Source organism: Castor canadensis, chromosome 15, assembly GCF_047511655.1.
Source record: "Castor canadensis chromosome 15, mCasCan1.hap1v2, whole genome shotgun sequence".
NCBI lineage: Eukaryota > Metazoa > Chordata > Mammalia > Rodentia > Castoridae > Castor > Castor canadensis.
The window spans coordinates 29,700,263-29,717,767 of record NC_133400.1 but is presented as its reverse complement, the minus strand read 5'-3'; the positions used below and the strand labels follow the sequence as shown (position 1 = coordinate 29,717,767).

Genomic DNA, 17,505 nt, shown 5'->3' with positions numbered 1-17,505 from the left:
GCTCTGTGCCACGTAGGAATTCCAATTCCTTTAAGTTATTACTCCAATAAGCCTTGCTAAGATGCCCACTTAACAGATGAGCAGATAGGATTTGGAGCAACCTGTATAGAGTCCTAAAGATGGAAATTGGGTTGCATTGCTGGGGTAGCAAAAAGTAAACCAATGCTCCACTCCAATTTTGTATGCTTTCTTACTTTGCCTCATACTCAGTTCCAGGCCTCTCACAGTGTCACACTCCTGAGAGAAAACAAAATCCAGAAGGAAGCTGACCTATTGATGCACTGATGGCTGAGCACTGGCTCTGGATTAAGGTTTCATAGACCAGAGAATAACTTTCCAGGTGACCTTCATAGAGTGCATGTCCCTCTCAGTCTCAATTTCTCAGGTAATAAAATGGCACAGATATTTATATCTTGTACAGATACACACACACACACATTCACATACACATTGAGATCTAATGCTATATCCCTGTTTAACCAAGAACTTAAATTCTGCATCTGATGCTTTGACATATGAGATCTTGGGGTAACTGTCACTCTCAGTAGTCCAACAAATCCAGAATTCACATCCTTTATCCATACTTTGGGCCAATATTCATCTGCCTTAATCACCTAGGTGCAGTCATCAGTCCCCTACCTCAGCTTTGTGCCCACAAGTCCTTTGAAATTATTTGAACCAAACCTACACCTGCTTACTGTTTCCCCTCATCCTCCAGAAGAAACCCCAAATTGAGGCCCTCATTCATAGGGCCTCCCCCCCTGCTCCTGAGCCTTCTGACTGATCCTGGTGCTTCCATACCACTCCCCAATGTCAAGTCACTCAGAACCATGAATAACAAATTATCTTTTCAGCAGCCAAGGACTCCTGATTTTGCTGGCCTGATCATACCTTGAATTTTCTATTAATAACATGCATTTTAAATCAACCCAATTTATTTACCCACCCATTTCTCACACCTCCTGTAAACCAGCACTTTAGAAACAACCCATTTCATCCTCGTTATAGCTCAGTGAAGTAGGTTTGATTGCAATTCCTATTTTAGAGATGAGTTAACCAAGGCACAGCAACGTGAAGTATTTTGTCTGAGGACATACAGCTTGGAAGTGCTGAGCTGGGATTTAGAACCACACTGTGGCTCCTGAGTTGTTGTTAATATTCTGAGAGGCTGGTTTCTATGATCTGGTAAGATCTGTACTAATAATCAAGGAGAAAAGCACTCTTAATTGTTCACGTGTGAGCTTTGTAGTTAGCTCGTTGTCCTCCCCTGGCTGGTATATGCTGCTGGGTCTAGGATGGTTATTCTCCTCCCAGTCTTGTCATGTCCACTCCCGGAGCTGTCTTGGCTGGGCTACTTTAAATCCAAGTTTAGAGAGTTAGCACCACAACAGATCTGGACCTGTCATGGCTTTGCCCTGTACACAACTCCACCCACTTCTACCCAGAATAAGTATTTCAAAATGTGCCCTCTTGTATTTGTATTTCAGAAGGACTCACCCCACACTATGCAAGAAGTGAGAGACACCGGGATGAGAGCACAGAACCACATCATGGAAGGACAGAGGCTTGGAATCAGTGTGGTCTCTGGTCTGGATTTGTAGCAAAGAGGATGCACTGGTCCCACCCCAGTGTGTCAGATCTACTCATGAATCCACCCATGCAGCCGTATTGCATAATTTAAAATTAAAGAAAACCTCTCCCTCTTCCAAAGGTTTTCCCATGAGATAGCCAGGTCACACCTACCCAGAGTTTACCCTGTTTTAACTGAACATTCACCCACCCAGAGTTTGTCTTTTTTATCTGAGTAGCCTGGACTCTACACTTGGATTACAGATGGCCACAAACTGTTCTAACACCTTCTTATAGGTTTCTCTATATAATTCTCTAACATTTGCATGGTGTGAGTTTACCAAAGGCAGGCAGAACCGTCAGACATCTTTAGACAGGGCAAAACTTTGATCTGGGGCCCTTACAACAAGCTGAGAAAATTTAGAGCAAATCATACCCCAAAACTGTTCAGCTGGGGGATTAGGACAATCTCCTAGCTTTCCTTGCTGAAATTTCCTAGAGTTTCTGCCTCTCACATTTGGAAGCAATCTTAAATTTCATCCCTGTCTCCTTTCTAATACCTACATTAGCTTTGCAGTATTCCTGCCAAGTGGCCCAGCCTTCTGTCGGGGAACTTTCTATCTTTCAGAGGAAAAATTCGGAGACAGACATTCTTATAGTAAATGAACTCCATGCATTCATCTGTCCATCTATCTATCCATCCATCTATTTATTTATCCAGTCATTTTTCAGACGTTTACCAAAATGTCTGGCCCTTTGCAGGTGTTAAGGATACAAAGATGAATTCAACATGTGACCCCTTTTCTCAAGGATTTCCCCATGCAATAGACAATTCAGATAGGAGGGAGGTTGCAATGCTTGTGAAAGCACCAAATTAGGGAGATACAGTGCACTGGGTGCACCTGGGAAAGTGTGATTTACAAACTGTTGGGGACACAAGGAAGATGATAAAATTTTCCTTTATAGGATCATTAAATGTCTTACAGTAGGGAATTATTTAAATACACTCTGGAACAATCTCCTAAGCAAGTATTGCATATTTATTCAATGTAGTGATGGGCATTTCAATGTATTGACTGACAATACAGACACCACTATGGTGAACAGGGAAAATACATACATGTTATAAAACTGTATGGCTGCTTTTGGAGACAGTTTGACAGTTTCTGTAAAAGCTAAACATAGAGTTTCCAGATAGCCCAGCAATTCTGGGCCTAGGAATATTCACAGGTGAAATGCAAACATGGGCCATACAAACACTTGTCCAAAAATAGCAATATTATTCATAACAGCAAAAATGGAAACATAATGTCTATCAACTAATGAAGGAATAAATAAAAGGTTGTGTATCCACACTATGGAGTACTATGAACCATAAGAACAATATTCCATCTGTAGATGATACTTGAAAACATGATAAATGAAAGAAGCCAAGCAAAAAGGCCACAGGTTGTGTGATTATATTTACATAAAATTTCCAGAATAAGCAATGCCATAGAGACAAAGAATAGATTAGTGGCCACTAAGGTCAAGGGAAAGGAGAATATGGGGAAATGAGTAATGAAATTTTCTATGGAGTGATAAAAATGTTCTGGAATTAGATAGCCATGTTGTTTTTAGTATATAAAAAACATGTCTATATATCTTTTTAATATAGTAAAACCAAAGAATTTTATACTTAAAAAGGTATGATTATATTAAATATAACTTAAAAATAAGAATTTTAAGTAGTTATACATAATATCCAACTTAATAATATACGTATTTATATCTTCGTTTGGACAGGAAAAATTCTAGAAGGTTTATATCTAATTAGTATTACAACAGCCATGTCTTGACCTTAATATTGTATTTTTATTGATTTGCATTATCTACCATTTCCACACATACATTCATTTGCCAAATATTTCTTAAGGGCTTACTGTGTGCTAAACCCTATGCTCAGTGTTCTTAGCACATGACATCAGTGTTCAGAATAAAGCTGTAATGCATACTGGTGGGTCAGTGTGGCAGATGTACTGGCCAAGGCTCATGTATTACGTAAGAGGAACATATGAGGAGCAGACAAAACTTCTTATTTTTCATTTTTATTTTTTAAATTTATTCATATGGGCCAATTCTCCCCCTGCCTCCAGCTCCATCCCTTTCCCTCTCACCCCTCTCACTTCCAGGCAGAACTTGTTCTGCCCTCTTCTCCAATTTTGTTGAAGAGAAGACATAAGCAATAGTAAGAAAGACATAGCATTTTTGATAGTTTGGCATAAGGATAGCTATACAGAGAGATTCCTAGCATTGCTTCCATGCACATGTGTATTACAATCCAAACTGATTCATCTCTACCAGACTTCCTCACTATTTCCTGTTCACCTTCCGATAGTGACCACTTTTGTTTTAAGGTTACTGTATTAACTCCTCTACAGTGGACACATCAAACACTTTCAGGTTTTGGGTTTCCTACCTTTCCCTATTCCTCATGTATGTGTTCTCCCCTTAGCATGTGACCCATGTCCAATAATATTATTGCATTTGTTTTAGGTCTAAAGTCCACATATGAAGGAGAATAGCAGTTTTTGGCCTTCTGAGACTGGCTAACTTCGCTTAAGATGATATTTTCCAGTTCCATCCATTTACTTGCAAATGACAAGATTTCATTCTTCTTCATGGCTGAGTAAAATTCCATTGTGTATAAATACCACATTTTCATAATCCATTCATCAGTAGTGGGGTATCTTGGTTGTTTCCATAACTTGGCTATTGTAAATAGTGCTTCAAAAAACTTGGGTGTGCAGGTGTCCATGGAGTAACCTGAGTCACATTCCTTTTGGTATATCCCTAGGTGTGGGATTGCTGGCTCATATGGCAGATCTATGTTTAGTTTTTAAAGAACCCTCCATATTGTTTTCCAGAGTGGTTTCACTAACTTGCACTCCCACCAGTAGTGTATAAGGGTTCTTTTTTCCCCACATCCTCCCCAATACCTGTTGTTGGTGGATTTTCTGTTTATCAGCAGTGATAGGAAGAGTAATAAGTTTGTATGGCACCAGGAGAATGGCAGCCACTGACACTGTTTTTGTTCTGAATTCTGTGAAAGAGACAGCATGAGCGTTTTCACACCTACTCAGTCAAGGAGCTAGAGATCAAACTGACAATGCCTCTATGTTGCTGACTGAGTTATTTGCAATACCTGTATTTGTCAGGGATAGTACCCAAAAATGTGTCCTCCCTCAAATATAATAGAAATTTATGTTTCACATGGATACATCCAGGCAAGACATGGAGACATAGTGAGGGTGATAATAAAAGTGTCTTAAAGGTGAAAGGAAAAAGTTATATGAAATGCCATGAAGGGTCAGGTATGAGGCAGAAGCAGAAGGATCATCTTCCTCTTTCCCATGGGAAGGGAAGAACCTGGTGATTTCCAGCCACAAATAATCAATTTGGCATTGGTGGTCCCTGGGCTGAGATGGGGGTAGTTTTAGTTTTCCCTGGGCCAGGGTGGGAATAACCTACAAACATTTGCAATTGACAGTGAAGGCTCAGAGAAAGAGACAAATGTTCAACCTGAAACATTAAGTCTTATATGTTCTAAGAGTCCCAAACTTTTCCTATGCTACCCTTCCTTACTTTTAGATGACTCCCAACTGCCAGAAGCACCTCCTCGCCAGGGATTTCCTGAAGTGGAGAAAAGCCATTCTCTGCATGGCAGGCCATAATTCAATGGATTCAAAATCCTCCCATTTCCTGGAGTAGCTCTCAGTCAGTGACCAAACTAGAGTCAGTGTATAAATATCTCACTTTCCTCACCAATTGATGGATTAAGTTTGAAACAGGGGTTCTTTTCCCTATGTCTTCTCCCAATGTTAATCTCTGGTGGCCCATACTAATAAGTAGCTGCATAATTAACCATAGCCATCTGCATTCCCTTCTTTACCTCTCAATTTTATTCCCACTACTTTTCTCTGCCTCTCCCAAAATAACTACCTGCACTCAAATCCTTGTATCAGGTCTGCTTTTGGAAAACCCAAAATAAGACAAAGTAAGACAAAAGCTCTTCAGTCAAATCTCTATATTTTGTTATGGGTTGAATTGTGTATTCACTAGAATTAATATGTTAAATTCTAACCCCTAATACTTCATAATGTGATTTTTTTTGGAGAGTAGGACTTTTAAAATAGGTTATAAGATTATTGTAGACCCCAATCCAATATAATTTGTGTCCCTATAAGAGGAAATTTGGATATACAGAGAAACACCAAGGACCTGTGTCCTTAGATGGCCTATCATGAGTAGAGGCAAAAAAAGGGGGAAGCCAAGGAAGAAGCCCTGAAAGAAAACCAACCTTGCTGGCACCTTAATCTTGGACTTCCAGCCTCCAGAAACATAAGAAAAATAAATTTCTGTCATGTAATCCACCCATTCTCTGATATATTGCTATAGTAGCCTAAGTAGACTAATATAGAAAGCCAACCCAATGCTTTTCTTCTTATCCAGAGAAAACTCAGTCCCAGACCTGAGTAGGGGATACCAAACATCACAAAGCAGTTCAATCTCAATGTCAGGATCAGAACTTGGGCTTTGGATCTCTACTGTACAGTGATTGGCAGCCCCTTCACTTGCTTATTACACCAGGATGATGTTCTAACTGGAAGCCTTGTCACAGGGCAAAATGCATTGATTTTTACAGAATTGCATCATTAGGTCATTGGCCCAAAATAAGAAGGGGAAAAGTAAAAAGTCAGGAAAGATCAGAGCAGAAGGCAGGAACCCAGGGAGATGTGTTTTCTTTTCCAAGGTCACTTGGCAAGCTGCCCCTATCCAGATCAGAGCAATATTGATATCAAGAAGGACTGGGCCACCAGCACCCATAAAGCACATGACAATCCCAATGAAACTCATGGGTTCCTGCCCAAGATCACAAGTTTAGGCTGAAATGAAACCTCTGAAATCCCAGGTTTCCAAAAGATACTCATTAGCACTCATGCCAGTCACTGTGACAAGCTGTGAAACCCTATACTGAGGATGAGGATTTTGGAACATAATTAGAATCAATCCCAGAGATGATCTGCTCTTATAGACAGACTTGGGCTGGGGCTCTTCCCTTGCTTTTATCCAGGAAGGAAATGTGGGTCTTAAAGAGCACTCTAATCAAAAGCCTCCCTATCTTTAAACACATGGGATGATCTAGGTGGGCCTCCAGATTAGACAATAAGGCTGTTAATGGTTACTTAGAACAATACACACACACACACACACACACACACACTCACACACCACTATCCTGCCTCTCCCTTAGTTAGCTGACCTTTGAAACTTGGCACACAGCCCTGGTACTCAGCCTGTGAAAATTATACTGTGCTTCCTTAGCAAAACATAAAAGGTAGAAATGAAATATTTTCTTATCCACTGTTGATTCACAGGACTACTGTGCCACCAGCCAATTCTGCAAACAGAAGTGGCCACGCCCAGAACTTGCCTGCACCTGGCTGCAGCCTTTAATGTCATTCCTGCTCATGATGACTCTGCAGAAAGTCAGAGTCATCTGACTCTGGGTTAAGCTGGGGTCTTCCAAGCCTTATATTGGATAGCATGGCTCCTTAACACATCTAATATCCCTGTAGCTGGCACTGTAAGCTGTAGCTGACACATCTCTCTGTTTCAGAGTCAGTTGACTGGGATTTTTGCTTTTCACTTGGAGACTCCCTAAGGTTTCCTGAATGTAACTCTATAACCTGGAGAATAAGACCCTAAGAATTGTCATTAAGTATTAAGAAGTTGAATAGGACTTGGAGGACAAGGTGTTTCTTGGAGCTCTACATTAGCCCACCCAAACCTCTCCACATCCATTAGTTTACTTGACAGACAAATGCAGTACACACACTAGACCAGGCCATGAATAAAAACGAGTCTTGTCCTACTGGCCATTCACTCAGCTTTGCCTACTAGACTGGGGACAAATCAAGTGGAGAACACTGCTCTGAAAATACAGAGGTTTGGGAATCCACTGGGTGACATTGGGTATCCTTTCTGGAACAGGGGTAAAGGGAAGTGGCTCTGGATAGGTGATCTCTCACATACCACTCACTGTAGCTCCATAATTTATGAATCCAGAATTGTATGGCATCTTCCAATGAAGCTTCTGGAAACCTTATTGTTTTTTCATTAATGTAACATTACTTTTCACTGTGAAACTTTCCAGAATTGAAATACGGTCACTTATTTAAGCCTTAACAAAAATAAAATAAATAAAGGTGACAGGTTGTAAGAGAATGGATATCATGCGTTTTTTCCTGATAACAAAAGACTCTAGCAAAACCACAACTTCTCACAAAGGCCACCACAAACTTATGCAAAGAATACTTCTATGAGGATGCCAGCCTAGCAACTATCTGTTCAATCTTGGACTGGTGCCACCCTTGCTATCAACCTTTGGAACTTCTGTTAATAATCTTGATGACCACAGATTACTGTTTCAAAACAGCTTATATAATCCTCCTCTTTTTGCCTTTAAAGTCTCCCTTAATCAGTCCTCAAATACACCCAGGGTTATCAAGCCATACTTGCTTCTCCTTGCAATGCTCCCTGCCTATTTCCACATAAACATTATTCATTTAAGAGGCTTTTAAATATTTGCACCATATCAGCATACCATCTGTATTATTAGTGCTTTTCTTTAAATGCATTAACTCTTTATTTTAGCATATTCATTCAAAAAGGAGCTTTTATATCATTCTCACAAATTAAAAATGTATATTAATTGAATAAATTACAGGAAAGCATATAAAATGTGTGCCTCTATTTTCAAAAACTAATATGATGGCAAAAATGAAAAGGAAATCATGGTATCAGTAGTCACACATCTGGTTTACAACAGTGTGTGCAAGTTGAACACACTGTTCAACAGGGAACAGTTGATGATCACAGTGCTGATCTTGCTACCATCAAAAATGTCAGGTAGGGTACAGACACTGGGTTTGTTCAGGGCCATCATCACTAAAGTCATTTCCTTGAGTTTCAGGGAACTTCTCCTGCTGACATTCAGACCTTCAGACAGAAACTGTGTTATGTTTATAACTTCCCAGATTCTTGAAGCTGTGTTGTAATTAGGAGATCAGTCACCATGAGGTTAAACTGGTACTAAGACCCACTAAGTCAGTCTCTAAGAGATACTCTGACCTGTGAGTGAGTTCCAGAAGCTAGAGCTGCACTCCCCATAGACAAAAGTAGTTATTCTGAGGAGCACAAACTCCTGGCACTCAGCTCATCCACATCAGACAATCTCATTAGACCTGTTGAATAAGAGCATATTGGTGAGAGGAGGGCCAACTATGGGGCAAAAGGGCCCAGAATTTTGATGACTTATTTTTATTTATTAAAGACGAGGGTATTATTCAAGTCAACAAGGTTGACTCTCCATTCCATCATTCTTGCATGTTACCCTCCCTTCTAGCTGATTGAACCAACACCCTGATGGTAATCCAGGGATATAGAACAAAGTGGGAGCAAAACTTTTGCAGGTCATTCAGTCTCTATAGGGTAACTACTCAACTCTGCTGTTGTAGTAAAAGCAGCCATAGTGAAGAGCTGAAAGTGTCTTGATAAAATATTATTTTCATGAATCAACAATAGCCCAGGTTTGGCTCTTATATTGTAGATCTAGAGCCCGATCTAGACTATGGTGGCTTTGCCTTCTTTAACTTATGGCTTCTAGTGTCATCATGGGTGTTGGTTCAATCAGCTAGAAGGGAGGGTAACATGCAAGAATGATGGAATGGAGAGGGACAACGTGTAGACTCATCCACCATCTACTCCTGTACCCATCCCCGATGCACTCCTGGCCTTAACCCACAGAAGGTCAATTAGGATGATTCATAAAGACATACAAATTTTATTCTGGGCACAGATGCAAACATCTGTAATTCCAGATACTTGAGAAATAGAGATCAGGAGGATTACAGTTCTAGGAGCCAATGCAAAAAGTTTATGAGCTCCCCATCTCAACAAAACAACCTTGGTGTGGAAGCATGCACTTGTGGTCCCAGCTATGAGGGAGGTTCTAAGTAAGAGGATCAAGGCATGAGGTCAGACCCAGGCAAAATGCAAGACCCTATCTGAAAATAACTAAAGCAAAAAAAAAAAGGACTGAAAGCATTGCTCAAGTGGTAGAGCTTCTACCTAACAAGGACAAGACCTTGAATTTAAACCCCATTAAGATCCTCACCCAAAAAAAGACATGCAAAAATTTAGACACAGAAAATTTAGACTGGATTGTAATCTGGAAAGAGCTCAGCAAATTCAAACTACAGATTATATTATAAAGTCCAGAGTGAATACAGTAGCCTTCTATAAACAGATGTTTTTGGGATTTTCCACTCTGTGAATTACCAGTGTGTTGTGTTAATGAACCAAACTACCTGTGACATCTGCTGACCATACTGGACATTAACAGATGAAGAGAATTGAGGGGAGTGGAAATGACAAGATAGGAGAAGCGGTACATGACAGACTAGGGTCCCTCATGGGGAAGCCCATTGGAATGGAAGGGTGAAGAGAGGACAAGGGTTTGATCACCAAGCCATGATGATTCCAGACCAAAATAGAATCTGGCAGAAGTAGGCAAGCTATTTGGAGGGACCATCTGGGCTACTCTGAAACATACACTCCTAAGCACTCATTGAGACTGTTAAGACATCAAACATGATTAAGTCCTCTACGTGGGAAAGCTTGGCTTTTCAGTCTAGCACAGCGAAGAGGCAGGGAGGGAGAGGAAGGGGGCGGTCGGAAGGGGGAAGAAATGACCCAAACATTGTATGCACATATGAATAAAAGAAAAAATAAAAATAAAGACACAATGTAACACCGAAGTAAATAAATAAATAAAGAGCAATGGATGCATAAAAAAAAAAGCAAAGTTTTCAGGTTTATCAAAGTAATTATTTAGCAAACATAACAGGAAAAGTTTCCATTAATGTTAGACTTAAAAATTATACATGTTACTTAATAAATTCGTTTATACTAACAACAAATTAATTTATGAGCTTATATGAAAAATGCAGAGCCTTATTTGTGGTAAATCAATGCAGTGACATGGGGAAGAAGATCCACTATTGTAAAAATATCAATTATTCACAAATTACATGTAATCATAATCAAAATGTGGTCATACTTTTGTATGGTCTGGAGTAGGGACAGTAAGGACTTCATCAAGTGATTCTGAATTTACATAAGAAAATGTGCAGACTCTAGCAAAGATATTTTTGTCAAACAAGCTCAAAGAAAAAGGAGTTGCCCACCAAGTGATATTATAAATTATTGATTTTTTTATTTTCAAAAAAAAATACTGAGCAAAAGTAAATGACATATGCTTCTCTAAAAAGTTAAAGTGCAAAAAGTTTCACCCTGATACCATCATCTATTTTGTTGGCTGTTTTCACAATGGAAGGTAATGGGGTGATGAAATATCTAGAATGCTTCATGAGCTGATTTTTTATTGTTGTGCTGGATGGGGGTACATTATGGCATTTACAAAAGTTCTTACAATATATCAAATATGTCATATTTGAGTTTACCCCTTCTACCATTCTCCTTTCTCCCCTATCCCGCCCCCATTCCTGGAATAGTTTCTACAGATGTCATTTTTCCATTTACATACATATCTATACACTATTTGCACTATATCCACCCTCACACACCCTTTCCCCACTTCCTCCCCCCTCCTACCGGCACCAAACCCCTAGGTACTAACCCCGACCCCGAGGTAGGACCTGTTCCACCTTCCTGTATTCTGATTTTATAAGAGAAAAAAAGGACATTTTTGCTTTTTTGAGGTGCTACACAGGGAGTTTCCTTGCAGCACTCCATGTATATATGTATTACAGCTCATGTGCTGATTTTTTAGCAAAGGCCTTATTCTATTGCCCAAACTGGCCTCGAACTTCTGAGCTCAAGTAATACTCCTCCATCAGCCTCCCAAGTAGTTCGATGACAGGTGTGTGCCACTGGACCCAGTCAAAACAACACTTTTACAGATCAATAGTATGCACAGTACAGCATGCAAATTCAGACTTTATACTCAAATTCCACCTATTCAATTAACAAAGATTTTTACAGTGCTCTTTTGATAGTAGTGACAAGTATTTGCAAGAGTGTAGGAAAAGACATGCTTCCGGTGGGCCAATTTGGTAAAATCTATCCTAACCCTTAAAAGGTGCATCTATTTTGCCCTGGTCACTTATATTAACCATGGACTTTGTTCTTTCTGTTCAGAATCTTTGACATCTAAATACTCACTGACCATGGAATAATGGGTTTCATTATTCCTAGAGATAAAAAACCACTCACCTGGGAGCATTCCTTTCAAACGCAAACTCACCAGTCTAGGACCTACAACTCAAACCAGTTCCATTATCAGACTCTCACAGTCAGGACCACTAACCCCCTGCCCTAATCATTTTAGGGCCAGGTACCAGATGGAACAGTTCCTACCTCCCATATTCCACTGAAATCATTCAAACTAGCCAGTTCCATACCTGATTGTCCTTCCGCTTCTCTTTCTTGCTATAGAAACTACAACTCTTGCTCACTTGCTCTCTCACTACCTCCTGAATATTTCAGTTCTTTCTTGTGTGTGTTCCTCCACACATAAACTGAAGAAACCCTCTTAACTTGGAATCTGTGAAGAACAAACTATCCTTTCAATGGCAGTCACTCATCTGGTCTGTTAGCTTTGCCATACTTGAGAAACAATAAACCTTTATTTGAAAACACTGTTCTCTAAGAATGATTCTGCGTGAGCCCAAAGATGTATGAATCTGATGTTCACCTTAGTGAAGTTAACAATACTAAAATATCTGAAATATCTGAAAGAGTCTGAATGACTAAGAGTAATAAATGGTTACAAATGTATTGAGTATTCACACAATGGGATACAATGTAGCTATCAAATGTATAAATGTTTTAAAGTGTTCATTTTTTTAAAAGCAATTTTTACTTTTTGTGAAATAAAGGGGGTCAAGGCAACTTTTATTATCTGACCAAAGCCTTCTAAAAAGACAGTAAACTAATAATATCTTTATGAGTACAAATCCATATAGACAGATGAGGAGAACAGGACAGCATCTTGGATACTAGAATATCAACAGAGCAATGAGAACTGTTTTTAGAGCAGAGGGAGGATGTCAACGTGTGGGAAGGAGGAGGACATCAAGAAAATACAAGTGCAAAGTGAGGGCAGAAAAAGACTCTGGGTTGAGAGGTAAAACTTTGGGGGCAAGTGTCTCCCATCCATTGCTGTGAAGAGTGTAGCTCCTCCCTTTAAGATCCATCCCCAGGCCAGAGTTTCCTGCAGACTTTGCTTCTCCAGTCCTAGAAGTGAAATGGCTCCTGGAGTTTTGGCCAACTAATTACATCTGAGTATCAGGAGGTCCACTGCAGGAGTCAACACAATGTGATTTCTGTCCAGAGACTTGAGTATCAAAACAGAAGAAGTTTCCTGAGGCTGGAGAATAGTCTAGACCTGGTCTCCCAGCCTGTGATCATGGCGATAGATTAGGGTGTCCTGGCTCTTACATTATCAACCAACTACCACTGGTCCTGTTTTTGCCATTCAGTGACCCATTTTAGGGAATGCATTGCTGTATGTCAATATTTGCTCAAAGTAAACTAATCAAGGTATTATGCAGTCACAAGAAAAAATCAATGACACAAGTCATGTTGGAAATATCAAGTATTGACAGCCATGTGGAGTGACCCTTGTTCTCCTGGGAGGAATGCAACTACCAGGAAACCTTTTTGCAGTATGTACTACAGCTAACATATGGGGTCCCTATAACCCAGAAAACCCACTATTAGATATATATCCAAGAGAACTGCATGCCTGTGGTTATTAAAGACATGTTTTGGAATATTTTATAAGATGATTTGTAAAAACTGCAAATTAAAGACTACCTATAACAGATTGAACTGAATTATTTACCCCCTATTCCTATGTTGAAAAGTCAATATCCAATGTAAATATATTTGGAGATAAAATATTTATGGAAGTAACTAAATTTGAATGAGTCTCTCTCTATTTCTCTCTCTCTCATGCAGATACACACACACACACACACACACAACCACACACAAATCACTCTTGCTCCATGTGCACAGATGAAAGACCACTTGAGGGCACAGTGAGAAGGCTGTCTACACACCAGAAAGAGAATCCTCACTAAGAATAAATTCAGCCAGGATTTGACCTGAAATCTCTAGTCTCACAAATTATTTGCCTTGTGGCTGCATTGAACCACAATCCTCCTGATCTCTGCCTCCTGAGTAGCTAGGATTACAGGTGTGAGCCACCAGCACCCGGCTTGTTTCTTTTCTTGTTCTTTTTTATTATAATTATTAACACATATTAATTGAATACATCAATGGAGTTCACTGTGACATTTCCAGACTTGCATATACCATGCATTGATCATTTCCACCCTCCCTTCTACCTTCTTTTGCCACTCCCTTTTTTCTCCTCCCCTCAGACAACTTTCCAATCTCTAACCACCCCTCTTCTACATTCAGGTATTTTTTTTTTCCACATATGAGGATAACATGCAATACTTGTCATTCTCCAGTTCCATTCACTATTTTTTGTTCATTTGATAATAGCCAATTCTAGCTGGGGTGGGGTGCGATCTTATTGTAGTTTTGGTATTGAGCATTCTTTCATCTGCGATTCACCACGTGTATTTCTTCTTATGAGATGTATCTATCCATATCAGTTGCTCACTCTTTTAATCGATTTACAAGGGTTTGCATTGTTCTTAAAGTTTTTCTTTCAGCTCTTCATATATTCTTGATATTAATCCTCTGTCAGATGGATAGCTGGCAAAGATTTTCTTCCATTCTGAGGGCTGTCTCTTCACCCCATTGATTATTTCCTTTGCTGTGCAGAAGCTTTTCAATTGGATGTGGGCCTGTTTGTCATTTCTTGCTTTTGTTTCCTGGGCTTTTGAAGTCCAATCCAGGAGACCATAACCTATGCCAATAACTTGAACTGTTTCCCTCATGTTTTCCTCTAGTAGTTTTGGAATTTTGAATCTTATATTAAGTTTTTGATCCATTTTGAGTTGATTTTTTATACAGAGCGAGAGACACAAAGTTCTACATGTAGACATCAAATTTTCTCAGAATCACTTATAGAAGAGGCTTTCCTGTCTCCAATGCATGTTTTTGCCACCTTTGTCAAGAATTGCTTGGCTGAAGATGCATGTATTTTATGTGTCTTCTATTCTGTTCCACTTGCATATGTGTCTTTCTGCCAATACCATGCTGTTTTTGTGACTAGGGTTCTATAGAATGTCTTGAAATTGGGTTTTCTGATGCGTCTAGCATTACTCTTTTGTAACAATGTGTTAGATTCCCTCTGAAGCTTCTTAGGCTATGCACCTTAAGGATGGGGCAAAGACTGGAGCCACAACAGGTCCCCAGGCACCTCTGAGTAAAGGGAGTTTGCAATAGAACCACAAAGTTCTGTGCTGGAATGGGGCAACAGGAACAGTGTGATCTGTTGCCCACAATGCTGGCATCATCAGTCCTGGCACCAGCCCAAAGCCCTACCCTAATTTCATTCCTTGGACTTAGAAATTAAGATCCTCTGATTCTACAGGGAAGTACTCTTTTCTCCCCTCCATGTCACAGCCCATGTTCCCCAAAACATAGAACTCTCCGTGGGTTTGTGTCAGTCACATCCCAAGCTGAGACTGTCTTGTGAGGCAGCTGCCTACTGAGGCAGCACAGTGTAATGTCCATGGGGGTTCCAGAGATTATAATTTGCAGAGATTTCTGACCCCCAGAGCAGTAAAACTCAGACCGTGGGACCTTTATCAGGATGGCTTCCAGGCTGTGGTGAACTGAGAGCTCACTGGGATAGGCAGAGAACTTCTCTAAGGCAGACTGCTGGGTACATTTTAGGTCTCTTATCTATTTAGGCTGTGTGCCTGCATGGTGATGGCTTTTACACCTAAACAGCTTGCTAAGACTCGCTCTCTTTCACCTTTACCTCCACTAAGGCGAGAAACCCTTCTCCACCCATGGGGCAAGGCAGTGGGTGCTCTGTTTCTCCAGCTACTGTTATGGCAAGTCTCCAGACTTCACCAGGTCTCCAGCCCTCTGCTGTAGAGTTCGAGCACTCTCCCATGGTCACTCACCTCAAGATGCAGCTACACATCTGTTGTTTGGGTTCCACCCTTGGAAGAACATTTGAGTGTGAGTTGCCTCTATTCAGTCATCTTGCCCTTCCTTCATATTCTGTTTCTTGAATTTTAGGCTATTGCACAAGTGTGATTTGTTTGTGAAAATTTACTAAGAATATATATGTATGTATATACATATATAGTATAGGTATAATATTTAATTTAGACATTTAAAATTCATACTAGGCATTAAGAACTAGTTATCTAATATAGGAGACAAGATTGACACAAAATTACTATGGACCCTATAAGTTATAATTACATTATAGAATATACATGACAAAATGTAGTGATTATTTTAATTGAATTTCTATTTTACAGACTCACAGAAACCCACTTTACTTTACATAAAAGCATTTATTGAATGAATTGTTTTTCATACATGACAATTCCAAGAGGTAAAGAGAGCTTCAGGTGCAATTATATAAATGGACCTATATTGAGAAATGATAGTCAGACAGACAGAGGGATAGATAAACTCACCTTTTATCACATTTTCCTTACTAGGGTTTCACTTGCATAGGTCTTGAGTGTGTTCCCCAGAGGTTCATGTGCTAGCATCTTGGTCCCAGTGGAACTTTGTTGTTTTAAGAGGTGGATCTAGTAAGAGGGGATATTAGGGCATAAAGGATATAATCCTCAGAAAAGATTAATGAAATTCTCACAAGATCAGGCTAGTTCTCATTAAGAGTAGGCTGTTAAATTTTTTTTAAAGTGGATCCTCTCCCACCCAGTGATCTCTTCTGAACATGCTGTCACCACTGCAATGCCATTTTCCATGAAACACTCACCAGAGCCAAGCAGATGCCAAACATTTTTCTTTTGTGGGGCACGTGGTGGGGGTGGTGGTACTGGGGTTTGAAGTCAGGCCTCACGCTTGCTAGGCAGGCACTGTAGTAGCTGACTCACCCTGCCAGCCCTTTTTTGAGATAAGGTCTCACTTTATACCCAGGCAGGCTTGGACCATGATCCTCTTACTTGTTCTTCCCCCATATAGCTGAGATCAGGCATGTGTCACCACATCCAGCTATTGGTTGAGATGGGAGTCTCATGAACTTTTTGTCTGTGCTGGCCTTGAACCATGATCTGCCTAATCTCCACCTCTCAAGTAAGTAGGATCACAGCCTTGAGCCACCATACCTGGCCAAAACTCTTTTCTTTATAAAGTAAACCTATTTTTGTAGCAAAAAATAAAAAATGGACTAATGTGATCTCCCTGTTTATTAAAAAAAATTTCCTGCAGGTCATGGTGCAGTAGCAGCCACCTTACTAAAATAGACCATACTGCCACCTGTGCTGCATCCTCACCACTCTGAACATTCATGGCCATGCTTTCCACCAGTTCCCCTCCCAGCTATCCCTTAAGTCCAGAATGAAGCCAAGTGAGCACTTCATCAATGAATCCCCTTGTGTTTTGACACAATCAAGTGGCAAGGTAGGTTTTCCTCTTCCCACCCTTTCCTTACCAGGGAATAAATGAAGTACACACTTAACACAAATTTTAGCAAGCGCAAGAGTTATGACAAAAGACCTCCATATCGACTGTGGGAAGAAAGGTTTATTTGAAGATGGGTTCCCTGGGCAAAAAGGTAGGGAAGCTTCCAGTGTGCAAGGCCTGAACACAATTCCTACTTCTGCCTAGAGGGGAAAGGATGAGGGGAGACTTGTAACTGGGGCCAGAGGCTAATAGAGAGGTGAACTGGATTCA

The 17,505-nt window shown here is 40.1% G+C and overlaps 1 pseudogene; it reads right to left on the bottom strand.

The window, feature by feature from the left end:
* LOC109694653 (carboxylesterase 1D-like) overlaps nt 1–1,697 on the bottom strand; it is a 138,221-nt pseudogene extending 136,524 nt beyond the window's left edge.
* Between the last annotated feature and the right edge of the window lie 15,808 nt (nt 1,698–17,505).